This window comes from Stylophora pistillata, chromosome 3 (genome assembly GCF_964205215.1).
Source record: "Stylophora pistillata chromosome 3, jaStyPist1.2, whole genome shotgun sequence".
In the NCBI taxonomy this organism is placed as follows: Eukaryota; Metazoa; Cnidaria; class Anthozoa; order Scleractinia; family Pocilloporidae; genus Stylophora; species Stylophora pistillata.
In genome coordinates, this window is record NC_142521.1 from 42,950,834 (window position 1) to 42,968,634 (window position 17,801).

Consider the following 17,801-nt stretch of genomic DNA (forward strand, 5'->3'; position numbering starts at 1 on the left):
CTACATTTTATGGTTTCAGGAATGTCATTCCACAGTTTAGGTTCAGAGACAGAAAAGGCGCGATCGTCATAAGATTTCAACTTGGAGCGAGGAATCACTCACAAGTTCCCACTCGATGATCGTAAAGACCTAGTAGGCTTATAAGTTTCTAACAAGTCACTGATATAACTTGGGAATAAATTATTTAAAGCTTCAAAGTAAAAAAAAGGATTTTAAAAATAATCCTCTGCTCCACGGGGAGCCAGTGCAGTTCCCTCAGTAAGGAAGTAACGTGATCATGCTTGCGACCACATAAGATCAGTCGTGCCGCACAATTTTGGGCTAATTGCAAATATTTCGGAAGACCATATAACAGAGAATTACAGTTGTCTAATCTGCATGTAACGAAGAGGTGTACTAACGCCTTAGTACTACTAACTGACAAAAACTTTCTAATCTGAGAAATATTCCGGATGTGAAAAAATGAAGATTTACAAATAGCAGAAACTTGACGTTCCATATTGAACTTATCGTCAAAGATTATACCTATGTTCCTGGCAGAGTGTGAAGGCTGTATAACAAATCCATGAATCGCTGCAAAAGAACGAGGCTGAGAAGCAGAAAGATTGCCCGATCCAATGACCAAAAGCTCAATGACATCCAAGTTCCAATATCTTGTAGGCAGGGTTCGATTCTCGTAGTAGTAAATGATGAAACCGAGTGAAGCGAAAAATAAACCTGACAGTCATCCGCATAGTTCATATCATGTCTTCTTATAATGTCGCTAAGAGGAGACGTATACAATAAATGCAAAATCGGACCTAGAACAGATCCCTGGGGAACTCCAAACATCAGATCAGAGTGAGAGGAATTTGATCCATTTATGCTAACAAATTGACTTCGATCTGTGAGAAAGACTTAAACCAAGTAAGAACCTTGGCTTTGATACCAAACTGAGTATTAAGTCTGTGACGTAATAAACCATGGTCGACCGTGTCAAATGCCGCAACAGCCTTTGGTTCCCTGGTTTTAAGATCATTAGTCCCAATGTGTAAAATCATTTCATTGGGCGAAGATTCCAGATTTGGCTTGAGATAGTGATTCATGGCCATTGTCGTAGCGCCCGAGAAAGGCTTGACTATAACCCTGTGGCCAACTGCTTTTCCCAGATCTTTTCCAGGTATTCTTGAGATCATCGAATCTCCTATGAGCAGGGTTGTGCGCTTTTTGGTTGTTTTTCGGGTTCGGATTCTTTTCCTGTCAGGGTGTTATTAGGACCTCCTTTACCTTTCGATTTCTTTCTTTGTTCTTTGATTTCACAATGAAGCCTTGTTCTTTGTTGGCGCAAGGTGTTGAGTCATCCATATTTTGGACAATGGTATGTTCGTTAGAGGTGTTACTCATCGAACGGCATTGAGTAGCTGCTTCTCTGGATACGATTTGCAATGCAAAACTTAAAGAATCGCGTTCTTGGACTAACTTTTTATTTTCTTCCTTCAAAGATAGAATTATCTCCCTAAGTCGAGAATTTTTGGATCTCAGGTCTTCCTCATTAGGTTTCTCTTTTATATGAGCCCATAAGTTCAGCACTTCAGATTTCAGACAGTCCAACTCCTCTTGTACTGATTTGGCATCCTTGTTAAACGCCGGAGTAGAAGCTTCTTCATTCACGAGAATAATTGAGTCGTCATCAACCGGTATCTGGAGTAGCTTCTTCAGTTTGGCTTTCATTGCTTTTGTATCCGGACCTTGGACTTGAAGGGTACCGGTACTGTTAAATAAAACCAGCGTGATTGTCTTCGACTTCAAAGAACTAGACCTTTCAGAAGGACTCGCGGTTGCAGAAACTTCCAAATTCAGGACTTTCGAACAAAATCCCTGAAGTTGTGTTAGGCTCCCTTTCCACTTGAATAGACTTTGTTTGTCGTCCCAATGTAGATATTGGTTTAAGGGAGATGAAGAAGGTTCAGTGGCAACAAATTCGGCGGAATTCGTGGAGCCTTCAGATACACGTCCGCACGCCATCATGCACTTGGTCATAGGTGCTCTAATATACTTACTTAAGAAATGCATTAGATTTCCATCGCCCTAAGAGGCGTATTTGAGCATCGGAAAACCCCTTCTCTGCAGCATGAAAAGCAGCACCAATTCGAAAACTGTGTCCCTTGTAGACTGAGGGGGACAAACCACAAAACTGTACGGCAGATGACAACTGATTTGAAAAATGTGACCTAGAAACAGGAGCCCCATCCACTGTAATGAAGAGAGCACCCGGTCGGGTTCCTCGCATTGCTAAATACTTGGCCAAAAGTTCAACAGGGCAGGATTGTGGCTGACGAGACACCAAAATGGAAAAAGGGGGAGCATTGTAACTATGTTTAAAATTACCAAAAGTAATCTTGAAAGCATTCAAATCCCTTGAAGAGCTGAGCAGCTTATTAACATGCGAAATATGTAAGGGAGAAGTATCACTCCGCCCACTAGTTGAAGTCATTTCTCCAATTCGTAAAAAGGCAAAGAATGCCAGTGAACACATTGCCTGAAATTGACAAACTTGATAAGGAGAACCAACCAAACAAGTATCAAGAATAAATCAAGCTGTTGTTTACACAAATCAGGAGAGGGGGAGACAATGAGAAAATCATCCAGCAGGTGCAAAATGCACAAATTGACAAATTTGATAAGGGGGAGACAATGAGAAAATCATCCAGCAGGTGCAAAAGGCACAGATTGACAAATTTGATAAGGAGAATCAACCAAGGAAGGTGCCAGAGAAATTAATTTAGCTAAAATTGGCAGTGTAATTGGAAGACGACTGTCAAGGCAAAAGCCAACTTTGTGAAAACCTTTATGCATCTGAGCAACATAAAAAAACTTTAGAGGGATCTGAAAAGCCCTTCAGCTTATGGCAGTAACCCAAAGATGACACATAGGTCATCACAGTGGATGGAGCATACTGTGAACGAAACAAATAAGCAATAAATAAGGCCAAATTGGAAGATGAAATAGGCAATGCTTGAAAAGGGTGATGAAAGGTAGAAATAAAAAAGTAATGGAAAAGCTTCCAAGCACGCTGATAAGTTGGTATGGATGAGGGCTGAAGACTGGAGCGAAGTAGAAAGGAAGCTATTGAAGCCAACTCAGCGGCTACGGATGAGGAGGTATGACCGTGGGAGCTTTGTGCATGTAAGCTGGTGCCAGTTGTTTGAAAATCTGCAACTGTAACCGAGACAGAGAATCAGCCAACTTATTCTGTAAGCCTGGGACATGCTTAGCTTTAAAACAAATATTGTAATTAAGACAAACTAGGACCAGCTTACGCACAAAAAACATTAAGTCCTTGTCACTACAAGTCTGTTTGTTAATAACATGGACCAATGCTTTATTGTCAGTAAAAAAACAAAACACGCTGATTCTTAATAGTATGTCCCCAGAGGTGCAGACTCAGGACAATGGGATAAAATTCAAGAAATGCTATGTTGCGATGACGCCAGCTGGCGGGCCATTCGCCGTAACACCAATGCCCGCCAAAAACTGCCCCAAAGCCTATGGCACCGGATGCATCTGTATACAATTTGAGATGGTGCGAATTAGCCCAATCAACTGAGAGTAAAAAGGAACGACCATTAAAACCAGACAGAAATTGCTGTCAGACTTTAAGATCTGCTTTAACTTCTTGAGTCAACCTGATAAGGAAATGAGGATGGCGAAGACCTACTGTCAAATCAATAAGACGACGCAGAAATGCACGACCAGGAACAACTACTGTACAGGCAAAGTTCAATAAACCTGTCAACGACTGTATCTCTCGTAAAGTAACCTTGCGACGCCTGAGAAAACCGGAAATTAAGTCCCGACATTTTACTAGCTTAGCAGGAGGCAGCCGAGCCTCCATAAGGACCGAGTCCAGTTCAATACCCGCGAATGAAATGGTTGATGAAGGGCAAATTGTTTTTTCCGGCGCCATAGGTATGCCCAGATATTGGCAGAGCATTAAGAATAAATCAAGCTGTTGTTTACACAAATCAGCAGAGGGGGAGACAATGAGAAAATCATCCAGCAGGTGCAAAATGTGATCGATATGCAATTTCTTTTGGGCAATCCATTCTATGGCAGAAGAAAAAATTTCAAACGTTTTGTAAGAGCTTGAACACCCCATCGACATACAGCGGTCATAATAATAAAATCCTCTCTGTAATCTTGGGATTAAATAGGAATGATTCGAAAAGCATTCTTAATATCTGTTTTGGCCATAAAACAGCTGTGGCCAACAGTTCTGATGGTATGAATGGCATCTTCAACCGTAGCATAGGATACGCTAGTAAATTCTGAAGAAATGCCATCATTCAATGATGAATCTTGAGGAAAAGAAAGGTGGTGAATCAAAATTCACCCTCTGTCTTTTTAGGAACCAAACCAAGTGGAGATATACGAAAATGGGGAAAGAGTGGAGAGGAATAAGGGCGCGCAATGCGATGAGCGGCAATTTCTTTATCTAGTTTGGCATCAACTGCCTCAGGATATTGGATTGTAGAAAGTAGGTTTTTAGCACATGAAGAGTCTTGGGGTCCATCATAGTGCAAGGGAAAGCCATAATTAAAACCATTGGATAAAAGCTCTACTTCGGAAGGGATATACCCAGAAAGAAAAACTTGCAAACGATCACTATTGATGGGTGTTGGAAGCTCTCGAGGAAGTAGGTTGGGGAGTGATCCTGCTGCTAGGGGTGTTATTGTTGCGTTGCTTGGACAATTTGGAAGAGTGTCCTTTGCTAAAGGCACGAAAATTACAATTTATAGCCAGATGTGGACCATCACATTTAGCACATGAGTGCTTAAAGGAGCATCCTGAGCAATAACCCCCTTTATGAAACTTGAAACAATAACGCCGAGGGACATCAAAGCTCTTAGCAAGGCTGGTTGCTGGAATGGATTTGCTGGCATTAATCTGAGACTTCAACCACAATTCCCAATGTACATTTCCACAGGGAAGAGAGGTGGCCTGTGACTAGCGCAAAAAACGGAAGTTTTCATCGTAGACTCAACAGATAGTAAAAAAAAAAAGTTGTACGGCTGATAGATAACAATGAAAAAGGACATTTGTAGAAAAGCATGAATAGTATGCATTATTCACAAGTTTGGCTTGAAAGCATGTGGATCATTTGATATCCTCGACCGCACGTTCGCGACTAACAATTTTTTATTTAAAAATTCGATCACACTACACTTTTCACATAAAAGTTTCGCTTTGAGCATGATGATGAACGAATTTTTTTGAAATTCCTAAAGGTATCGGAAGAGTCTCTTGGTTGAGAAGTAACGCCAAACGTACATTTTTCCTTTCAAAAGTATTTGTATAAGTAATGCATTGTCATTGAGGATTTTTGCCGTATGATACTTCGTTTCTCTAATGAAATTACCTGTCAAAACGTCAATGCACGGGTATTACTTGGAAGAGAAAATACATGACACTTCGGCTTCGTCGACAACTTATAACGCACGAGAAAAAAACGAAGATAAAGACGCTAAAAAACTAGCAGCTACACAGCAAGAAAAATGAGATGCATCTCTTGCTCCTCCTCAACTCGTCAGTGTTGAGCCGCCACCTTCATAAGAACTCCAGATCCCAATAGGAATAGTTATGAAGACAGAGTTACAGTTGTACTTAATCAAACACAAGCTATTGAGAAATCAATTATTCTTCTTCTTACTTTGTCCCTTTGTTTAAACAACCAAACGGGAAACTTAAAGTTCTACCTTAATTGAAATATGACATAACCCACGCGAGTTTCATATCAAACGAACAAAATGTCCAATACTTACCGTCAAATAGAGGAACTATTGTTCACAATCTTTTCACTTTCTAGTATTTCTGCATCTGCTTTTCGGAATACAACCTTCGGCAATACCTGAGAATTGTATCGATCGCGTAATCCGCGCGCGAAAGACGAACATAATACCGTCTAAACCATTTTTTAAATTGTTTTAATACTGATTCAGCAATGGCTCTTAGAAGGTCGCTTTTGAAGTTATCTGGTGGGGCAAAAGAGAAAGCTGCTGCCTTGAAGTAGAAAGATTGATTTTTTGATGACTTTCGACACTCCTAAATTAAGTGTGGTTATATTACATATGTACTTTCGTGTCGCAGCCGATTACGACGGATACAATATACCTTCCCACAATCTTTGTGTTATTTTACAATAATATGCATGTTCTTCGTCTTAGAACTGAAGATTTCTCTTAAAACTACTGACTTATCTTTTGAAACGTGATCTGATCAGAAGTTTTCCTTTTAAGATTAATTTATATTTCATTAAAAAAGTTGAGGAAATTCTGGCGCTGTTTTATAAACTAGTGGAAAAACAACTGGTGGCTGCGAAGTTTGTACATTTATAATCATGCATGTCTTTTTTTGGATAACATATTGATACCATAAGAGAAAGAAAAAATCTGATCTCGACAAATTAAATGAGCTAACGATTACGTACTGGCAAATCGATCTGGTTTAAACGGTTTGAAGTCTTGTGGAATAGGATTTGCTTTAATCCTTGTCTGACTTCTGGCATCCGCATGGCGTAGATTATAGGATTTAGCACCGAGTTGGCTGTGTATGAAACCCTTGTTATCTCGCCAATGTGAAAACGATAGCAAAGGGGAAAGTTTAAGTAGAACTGAGGAGAAAAAATTGAAAATAACTGTAGTATTACCAATGGAAACCAAGCGAGGAAAGATCCAAGAGTCACAATTAATAATGTACTCGTCAATTTTTTTTCCCTTACACCTGCTGCACTGTGATGTTGTGGACGACGAATAAAATGGATCTTGATGAAAATAGAAATATAAGAAACAGAAATTATGAAAAGGAGAACAAAAAAAGCCGAGAATTCAAAAATACGGCGAACTTTGATATTACTCCCTAATATGAACTTACGAGTCAACGCTACAATTGTAGATGTTATCCAAGTTACAATCATTATAACTCCGTAAACCCATTTCTCAATAAAACGATGCTTAAATGGACAAAATGTTGCATGTACCCGCTCTAGTGAAATGGCCGCGAGATTTACAAGCGAAGCAAGAGTGAAGGTGTTGGCTATTGAGTTCGTTGCTGCGTAGTTACGACTGTACTTCCACAGTTTACAGACACTCCCTATCCGATAGATTTCCAATGGCCCTGAGACTGCTCCAACTAAGAAATCTATTATTGCCAGATGAATGATCAAGATTGCACTTCTCCGTTGTAGCTGACGTTTCTTCAAAAATATATTGACAGTGATGATATTAGGGATGATTATCGCCAGACATTCAGTGATGAACACCACAAGCCACGGGATGCAGCTGGATTGAGGAAGCGGCGGCCAGGTCTCGATGTTCGTGTTATTATTAGTGCGGTTGATGGTGTTGTTAGCCATTGAGTTCGCTGAGGGTTTTAGGAGTGGCCAAATTAAGCGATCTAAATCAAGAGTGAAGGAATTATTATAGAGAATATGCTTGGTTTACATACACAGGTGAGCAAGATCTCAAATACATCTCTTTGTGTTCTCTCTTTTTCACATCTTATCATAGTATTTATCTTGGATTACAAAACATGCTTTTAACTAGACGATTTTAGAGAAGTAGCCAGCCTAGGTGTTTGGGCAGAAAATTCAATTCTTCAATATCAGCTTAATCGTTAAACATTGTGGAACTGTTAATGATCACGCTGGAATTGCAATGAATAAAAAATTATCTTTAAAGTGGTTTCGTCTTATCCCTGGGGAAATAATAATTTTCGAAGAGGTAGATATAATTAACAAATAGAGAAGCTTTGACTGTGCCGCTTTGTTCTGTTCTGAAGCGCGCAGGAAGCGTTCAGAGTTCGAAAAATACGTCTCGTGTTGTACCTAGTCAATTCTAGCATCCGCGTTGCGTAGATTAGAGGATTTACGAACGAGTTTGCGAAGTAGAATAGTTTGGTTATCAAGACATTGTGAAAGGATATCCTCATGGGAAAGTATTGGCCATAGAAAAGCGAAAAACCAGTTGAAGTATCGCTGGAAACTAAGTCAATAGGGACTCTAGAATCACAAGAAATAATGCACTCGATTTTCTTTCCCTCTCACCTCCTGCGCAATGCTGTCGAGGTTGACAATTAAAGCGGAATTCGATAAGGATGGAAATGCAAGAAACGCAAATTACAAAGAGGAGAGAAAGAAACGACGAAATGGTCTGATATGAATCTGGAGGAAAGAGAAACATATAAAACGATTGTCGTCGGAAATTTCCATTAACGATTAATACAGGTATTAAGTTCTAAGCAGGGGAACCCCGCTATCATTTTCAACTTTTTCTTTACTATGTTTTTACCGTCTACGGATAAGTAAGGTCTTAAATCCTTTACTTTTTCCTTTCACATGTTATAATGTTTACCTTTGATCAATTAAACAGACTCTCCAAATGATTTCAGAGACTCAACCAGGGTAGATTTTTGGGCAGAGAAGTCCAATCCTCCAAAATCGGCTAAATCAGCTGAAAATATGAACTGCCTATGATCACGTCAAATTGTTCTGCGATGAATAATAAATATTCTTTAAAGAGATTCCGTCTAATTTCTCGGAAAATTCCTTTTAAGGAAAAGCAAATACAAAATAAAAGATCATAGTAAACCAAGTTTTCCCTTGAAATATATAAAAAGAACAAAATGAAAGGTTCCACATGATCAAGTACCTCAAATCTCTTTTTTTAAAATATACTTCGATGGCAATAGCCGTTTTATAGATTGATGTTCCCAAACAGAGTTTATAGCTTGAATGGGGTAGCAATCTTCAACTCGACGAGGATCATGTGAAGATGACACCTCTAGTACTAAGAATTTCCCTGGTTAAAAGCTGAATACAATGATTAAAAAGCGAAGCTAGAAACAGTCGAGTCACGGATAAGGAATCATGCCACTAAACCGGGATATGACCGAGTCGTTTGTACGAGTAGATATTGAAATTTAACTAACAAAGCACGTACAACTCTGCAGAACTCAGACACGGTCATCATTGTGTTAATCTACATAGCGTTGTTTTATTTTGAGCAGATGCTTCTTTAGTGATCCTTTTACCCATTGACCACCGAAGAGTTTTTCAGAATTTAGAAACTTTCAATTCTGTCAGCGTCCTTCAAAATTGAGAAACTTTCAATTTTGTAGGTGTTCAAAACAGATAACCCGGATTTTCCATCGTCTCCTCTTTGTTCGCAAGGTGACACAATGTTTTTCCGATTAGAGTATTTCATGTCTTATATAAAACTTTGCGGCCGCACATTGAATATAAATGAGCGAACCACATCCAAATAAAATGTACTAACCCGGAAAAGCAAAAGTGTTTGATTTTGTTGCAGTTCGGTTGTTAGCTTGTCATCGTCTGTTTGTGTGGAACACAAATTTAAGGAACATGTTCGGATATAGGCATGACCAGTTTAGGTAATTTAAACTGTATTGCTTGTCACGTGCGTGATGACAAGAAAAGAACACAGCTGGTTACGCCTGATGCACTCTACAAAAGACTAACGGGTAATATACAGTTTTTTTCTGGCGTTTGATAATGATTAAACCGATGGGAAGGACTTGAAAAACTAATCGCAGTTCCGCTGCTTTTATTGTTTTTCACCAATCGCAATTGCACTCAGTGCGCTAGCAAAAACAGGCGGTACGTATGATGTACGATCCTCGCCGTAGATAGCGCTATTTATGCAATAGCGAAAATCAGACCTGAAAAAAATCAGGCCTGTACGGGATTCGAACCACTGACCTCTGCGATACTAGTGCAGCGCTCTACCAATTGAGCTAACAAGCCAACTGGGAGCAGGCCGTTAAGTTGATTCGTAATAAACCCGTGAAAGTGATAAATCAGATACAATGAATATATGAAGTTCATATATTTTGAACTGCGGTATTAGATACGTATGATGCACGATCCTGGCAGTAGATAGCGCTATTTATGCAATAGCGAAAATCAGACCTGAAAAAAAAAAAAAAAAAAAAAAAAAAAATCAGGCCTGTATGGGATTCGAACCACTGATCTCTGCGATACTAGTGCAGCGCTCTACCAATTGAGCTAACAAGCCAATTGGGAGCAGGTCGTTAAGTCGATTCGTAATAAACCCATGAAAGTGATAAATCAGATACAATGAATATATGATCATACGTATCTAATACCGCAGTTCAAAATATATGAACTTCATATATTCATTGTATCTGATTTATCACTTTCACGGGTTTATTACGAATCAACTTAACGGCCTGCTCCCAGTTGGCTTGTCAGCTCAATTGGTAGAGCGCTGCACTAGTATCGCAGAGGTCAGTGGTTCGAATCCCGTACAGGCCTGATTTTTTTTTCAGGTCTGATTTTCGCTATTGCATAAATAGCGCTATCTACTGCGAGGATCGTGTATCATACGTATCTAATACCGCAGTTTAAAATATATGAACTTCATATATTCATTGTATCTGAAAAACAGGCGGATAAGTGTATGTCGTACCCAACATTGAAATCTCAGTCGTTCTTCACATTTTCAGTTTGCTAACTTTAACAGTTGCCTCCTCTCAATGAATATAATTAAAGTTGACAAAATGGAGAAAAAAAAAAATGAAAAAAATACATCAAAACTCGAGGACCACGCTTGAATAGAAACGTGTCCACTTTTTGACAATTTAACGATACTTTGCATGCTATGAGAGCTCTTAAAAGCTCGATAAGGAAGTAGCTGGCTGGAGCTGGTACTCTTTACAAAGGCTAACTTTAAATTAGCGCTAAGGTAGCGTCAAATTAACATTTGTGCATATATGAAAGTCATATATGTGAACTGCGGTTAAAGAACTGAATTTGAGAACGATCTTCGCAGTAATGAACATAACTTAGGCAGTAGTGAAAATAAGACCTGGAAAAATTTTAATTGATATTCCTGACTCTTGTTTCGCTTTTGGTTGGTGCAGATACCGTGGTAAACTGCAGTTTTCGTGAGAAGCTCGTGAGAGCACTTCAAGGTATAAAATAAGTCTCGGGTATTTCCTGAAAAAGCTCAGATGTTACCGCTATGATGGACTTTCCGCCGTTGCTATGTTTGTGTATACCGTCAAATATATTCTTAGTAAGGGGAGCGAGCTCTCAGAACATAAAAGCTAAGCAATGTAGTTAGATGAACATTTCATGTTCATTGGCAAAGAGAATGATTTCTTATCGTTACATCGTTTGCGTCTGGTTAATACATCTCTATATCTTTCAGGGTGATATATTGACCACGTACTAACAAATCGAAATGACTATGTAAAATAAAAAACAAATTTTAAACTGTTAAGGAGATTTAACTTACTTGGGACTTTAAAAATCCACCAGCTTCGATTCTGTTAAGTCGGTAATGCAAGTTTTATTCGTTAAGATCTCATCTGACCAATACTTAACTCTTTTCTAGTCACAAATGCGTAATCTGACACTCTAAATATAACTGAATAAGTAAGACCTAATAATAAAGCACGCTGAGCAAGTGGCACAAGAAGTTGTAGACGCAAGCTGTCAGAATATCAAAGTCTTATCCGCAGGAAGCTCACTGAATATCCGTTAAAAAGGAAATCGCTGCGAGTCATTTTTAACTACAACAAGCTGGTAATTTTCCGGCAATAGCTTGATGCTTGTGCAACGCTATTGCGCCGCAAAGTCAGTGGTTGAAGCTATTGATTAGCCTTCGCTTTTGTAAGGAAGTTTCTTTGATAATTTTAAATTCCCTCATAACTAAGGTCAACGTTATATCACTAACAATATCACATAAAAAAAATTACATTATGGCAACTGTGTTAGTGAATGTTTTGCTTCTCCTCTACATCAAATTCGATTTTACCAGACGTTTTCCGCCTCAACTAATGCTAGTTGAAGAAAGTAGTGTTTGGCATAACTAACTGATTTGCTAAGCTCTCATAGTTTTTGTCAAGGAAATGTTTAATCTCACTTGTGCGGGGTGCCAAAAGGTAGAACAATCGAAAACCTGTCTCGAGAAAACACCAGAGCTGATCATGAGCAGAAGAAAAGTAAGTATATCGGACCTTCACTTAACCACATTGATAACGTCATTGATTTGAGGAAATGTAAAACTTGAATCTTGAGGGCTGGTTATTTTTACAAGGGCTAACCAAACCGCAGTTTTACGCAAGCAGTGCTTAAACCCTACGTATTCTCTGTGAGAGGTTTGTTTTCGGCATGAACAATTTCGGCCGCTCTTGATACTTTTCACAAATGATAAATGCTCAGATAAAAGATTTAACTTTATTCAAGATAGGTTAGAATACGCTTTTGTTTGACAATGGCTAAACTTTGTTTAAATAACCGGCCCTAAGATTCTAGGCGTAGTCTAATGAAATTTTAATCCAAAACGTAAACGCATGCTAAACCTGTAAATGGGTGACGCTTACCAAACAGTAAAATGAATGTGAGAAGGCGGAAAGATTAACAAGACCGATGAGTCTTATTAATCTTTTTTTTTTCTTCACATTCATTGTACTCTTTGTTGAACGTCAGCCATTTACAGGTTTAGAAAATTTTCAAAAATTATCAAGATGGGAGAAATATATTTTGGTAGGCGATATGTCGCACTGAATGAAAAACCCCATTTATGGTTTCGCGGAAGAATTAAGACAGTATCACATATAATCTTAAAAAGGGACAAAGGTAAGAGCCGAAAGGATGGAAATATCCGATAGGGCGGCCCGCTTTGATACCCCGCAAGAAAAATATTGCTTGGAGTGGACTTACAAAGTTCGTAATTATTGAACATTGTCAGTGAAGGAGGAGCCTGCACAAAAAGCGAGGGAGGACACTTAAGACGAAGAAAACACAAACTACTCTTGTGAGTTTATAGTGCTACAAACGCAGTTGGCTTTCTTTCCTGGCTCTGAAATAAACAAGTAAGTTTCAATTCCTAATAAAGCAAAATCTGTTTGCTATATAATAAATCTTTTATTGACCAAGCTTGATTGGTGAAGATGGCTGGATATCAGCCCCGCTAGATATTAGGTAATTTGGGTTTTATCAAATGGGTTGGTAACGTAAATTGGCTACAGAAGAGAGTTTCAAAGCTGACGTTTCGAGCGTTAGCTCTTGTTCAGAACGAGGAAGGGCTGACACTCGGAACGTCATTAACGCGAAACACAATATCAGGATTATTGCGTTGATGAAAACCAATCTGCGATCTGCAAGTGTGTTATCCATATTCGCCCTCTTCTGTTACTTGAGTTGTTAATTAGTTTGGTTTTTACGCGACGAAGTTTATCAATTTCTGGATTTCTACGTTCCATGCTGAGCATAGGGAAGAATATACAGAAAGAAGAAGACGAAAAAAGTACTTTTTGCGGAGTATCTTAGTAGTTGAATATTCGCACTCGATACACAGTTGAGTTCTCTCCTTTTGTTATTTCTGGCTTATAGCCGCTGGCACATCATGTTCTCAGTTCTTGCTCTAACACTACGAAAGACAGCAGAAGACGATAAACATCTCACAATCATTGTAGGATCGTGTAACACTACAAACAAAAGTTTTCCTTGCAAAAACAAAAAGTGGGTGAGATCAGCGCTTCATGAAACTAGAAGGAATTTTTTTTCTTTGAAAGGAGAGCATTTTACCGTTTAAATCAGCAAATTACGTAGATCCGAATATACAATCTTTCCAGTTGTTGCCGTGACACTATGAAAGATGATAAACATCTCAAAATGATTTCACAGTGGCATCCATCAATGCAGGGGGGAGGGGAGGGGAGTTTCCTCCCTTACCTTCTCTTAAATTAAATCGAAACGATGTTCTCACAACTTGCAAAGTGATTTCACTGGAAATTGTCAGCGTTCGATAGAGTTCTGTCACAGGATATTTCATTACCAAAGTGTTTAACTTTTTATTAAATAAACTTGAGTTAGTTGCTGGTTCACAGAAAAACAAGAAATCAGTCTTATCTTGGTCTCCACTCAGCACAAGGAAAAACGAAATGGTAAATAAGTGACACGTATACAGAAATCCCTTGCATATTATATTCTAGGTTTTCTGCTTACATTTGATTTGTACTCTCTACTTTCGTATCTGGCTTTTCGTCATCAGAAATTGCTTCATTGCAAAAAGTGCAGATTATTAATAAGCAGTAGACAAAAGTAGCAGCCGCTCTTAAAGGTACGAAGAATAACCGACAATGCGCTGATGTTTACATTAAAACAAGGAAAAAATATCTCATCTTGCGTAAACGCTTCCACTATTCACACTGCATACATCAGAGCGGCGCGTATAAGATTGCCCCTGATGAATAAATTATCAATTTAGAGTGCGGCAGTAGTCGTGCAACTCAGGACGAGGAAGTCAACACCGAATTTTCTTCCCCTTAGTTCTCACACTGTGACCAATGTCGGGTCGCCAAATTTATCTCAAATCTCATTGCGGTAAAAGAATGGAAGCAGTGTCGAATAGTTTACTTCAAGTGGGGCAGAGACAATGCTTCCTCGAACTCCTTAAGTCCGAAAATGTTAAAATGCACAATTGGCAAAGCAGTTGACATTGACTGTGGGTTTTCTGTCAGATACCCACAGATAAGAGGAATTTTGTCCCAGGGTATGAGTATGCCGTTCAAGATTGTGGGAGTGTCAGAGGTCAGAGGATGAGTACATTTTGTCGAGAGTAAGATTTTGCGACACCGACGCTCGTGTATTTGCAAATATCCCAGGTATTGAAGTGCGTATAAAAGGAAACTAGAATTCTGTCTCTCGCTAAGTCAATGAATAAATTACTGAAAAAGATGAGAGGTTGACGCTCGAATGAACTTCTCTCTGTTAATATGTTTGTGAACAGCGTCAAATCCATGTTTATTTTTAGTAATTGGTTCAAGCTTTCAGATCTCGTAAGTAAAAAAGTTAATTAGGTAAACAATTTATGTTTATTACAAGATTTCTCATCATTATGTCGTATGCGTACTTCAAAAAACCTTACAAGGGAGTATTTACATATCTGGATCCCTCTTGAATAGTTTATAGTTAAAAGAGAGTTTAAGAAGTTGATTATTTTTGTATCGATTAGCGACTTTTCTTGAAATTTCCAAAGGTATCGGAAGAGTCAGTTTGGCGAGAACTAACGCCAAACTATTGTTTTTCTCATCGAAAGTATTTTGAAGTCATCGATATCATAGGTTAAGAACTGTCCCTGTAAAACTACTCCGTTTACCTTAAATAGAATGCTTCAATTTTCTAACAACTCCACCTGTCAAAACGAGAATGCAAAGGTGTAAAGGAAATATGATGGCATGCATACGGCTTTGACAACTCACAGCGTGCGAGAAAAAAAAAGGTACAAAAAAACTGCCAAAGTATTCTTACTGTTTTATTTTCATATTTTTCTAATAATTTTCAACAGCTAAAAATCTAAGTATTATTATTACATAAGTACTTAGTATAGCAGAGCATTATGGAACCGCTGAAATATGTCTTTCAAATATTTTAGGAAACATACATATACATAATGAAATATGATCAAGAGCTTTGATTAATCTTTTTTTTTTATATATATTTCGGGTGTTCTTGCCTTAAAACTGATATTGAACACAAGTATTCCCGGACTTCCCAGTGTCTTATATATTTTTTTTAAATAGTAGAGAAGCTGATCAGTGATTTTTATCTCAACGGCAGATTTATATTTCATTAAAAGAAGTGGAGGAAATTTGATTTAACATAAACAACAGATGAAAACCTTCCTCTCTGATCTCCGCTTATTTTCATCTTTTATTTTTGGCTTATGTATTGACACCATAAAGAAAAGAAACAAGTAGATCCTGACGAATTAACCAAAGACTGCGAAGTGCCATATCAACCGGCCGGGTTTAAATTGTTCGGTGTCTTGTGAAATATAATCTACTTTATTCCTTGTCTGAATTCTGGCATCATCATAGCGTAGATTATGATAGTACAAATCAAAGAGTTGGTTTGGTAAAACACTGCTACTGTGTTAATAGTATAAAAATTGTACCGAAAGGAAACGTTTAAGAATGACTGAGGATAAAAACTCAAATTACTCAGTAGTATTACTGATGGAAGTAAGACAAGGAAAGATCCACTAAGTCACGACAAATGAAGTACTTGTCAATTTTCTTCCCTTTCCTTGGCAACTGAAAAAAAAAAAAAAAAAAACCCAGCCACCATGCCTCTTCCTCTGATCCTTATGATTAAAGTGGGGTGAATGGGGTCAATAGGGATTTGGGTGGAATCCTTATAATATTGCGTAACTAATAGTGACTTAAAGCAACTTAAGGCAACTTAAGGCGACTTTAGGCGACTTTAGGCGACTTTAGGCGACTTAAGGCAGCTTAAGATCCCAGAGTGGGACTCATCCAAGTTAACTTAATGAAGATAATTTTATATTTCGATTTCAAAGATAATACAAAAAAATACGGCTGATGGCTATTGATGAAAAAGTACGTTTGTAAGAAAAGCATGTATACATTATTCACAAGTTCCTCTTGTAAGTTGGATTAAATGAAGTCAAAATTTTAAATGGTTCGCTTTGAGCATGATAATGAACGAATTTTCTTTATTCCCAAAGGTATCGGAGGAGTGGCTTAGCCGAGAAGTAACGCTAAACTATTATTTTTCTTTTCAAAAGTATCTGAAAATTATCGATCGCATAAGTCAAGCGTTTTCACTGAAAATTTTTCTATTGAACGTTAATAGGATACTTTGCTAAATAATGCTACCTCTCAAAACGCCAATGCGCGGGCATTGCTAAGTGATGAAAGGTGTGCGTGTCGGCTTCGAAGACAAAAAAAAAAAAAAAAAAAAAAAGAAGATAAAAAAGCGCGAAACAACTGCCAGCAAAAAAAGAAGGAAAATAAGGAGCGTCTCTCATCCACCCGTTTAAGTTAATCCACCGCCTTCACAGGAATCCCAATGAGATCCCCAGAGAAATGGTTACGAAGACAGAATTACAGCTGTAACTTAAAAAACAGAACTTAATGAGAAATTAGTTTGTATTCTTATTATTTCGTTCCTTTTTTTAAACGACCAAACTGGAAACTTCCAATGCATTTAATAAATTGTCATAACATAGACATGGTTCTACTTTAAGACCGTTTCAAGTTTGAAAGACTCCACGCGAGTTGCATATTAAACGAGCAAAATGTCCAGTACTTGCAATCGAATAGGGTACCTTTTGTTTACTACCGTTTCATTTTCTAGTATTTCTGCATTTACTTTTCGGAATACAACCTTCGGAATTATCTTAGAATTGTATCGATCTTGTAAAGTGCGCGCGAAAGGCGAACATAGCACCGTTAGAACCATTTTTAAAATTTTTTAAAAACTGCTTCCGCAATGGCTCTGAGAAAGTTGCCTTTAAAGTTATCAGGTGGGGCAAATGAGAAAACTGCTGCTTTGAAGTAGAAAGATTAAAACAAAACAAAAATACTTTTTTAAAGTCGAGCACTCTAAATATTTTATTTTTATTTTCGACACTTCTAAATTAAGTGTGGTTATTACATAACTGCTTTATTTTCACATATCAAACTGTTTCCCCACTGCGATGGACATTTGTTTTTGTCGGTTGCAACCTGGCGCGGCCGCTAACCCAGATGCCCTCCTGAGCAAATTTTCAAAATGGCGGACAAGCCAAAGAGAGAGATAAGAGAACCAAAGCGATTCTGCAACGAATACTCTGCATACACCCCTGTTAAAAAGGTCATTTCACAGAGAAAAGATACAAAATTGTATGATATTGAAGTCACGGAGGTTGACAAACCCAACAAGACTGAAAATTCACTACATTGGCTACAGTACACGCTTCGATGAGTGG

The 17,801-nt window shown here is 38.2% G+C and overlaps 2 pseudogenes; both read right to left on the minus strand.

Moving 5' to 3' along the window:
• Nucleotides 1-1,381: 1,381 nt before the first annotated feature.
• On the minus strand, nt 1,382-3,127 carry LOC148736209 (uncharacterized; annotated as a pseudogene).
• On the minus strand, nt 3,127-10,148 carry LOC148736210 (uncharacterized; annotated as a pseudogene).
• Nucleotides 10,149-17,801: the final 7,653 nt, after the last annotated feature.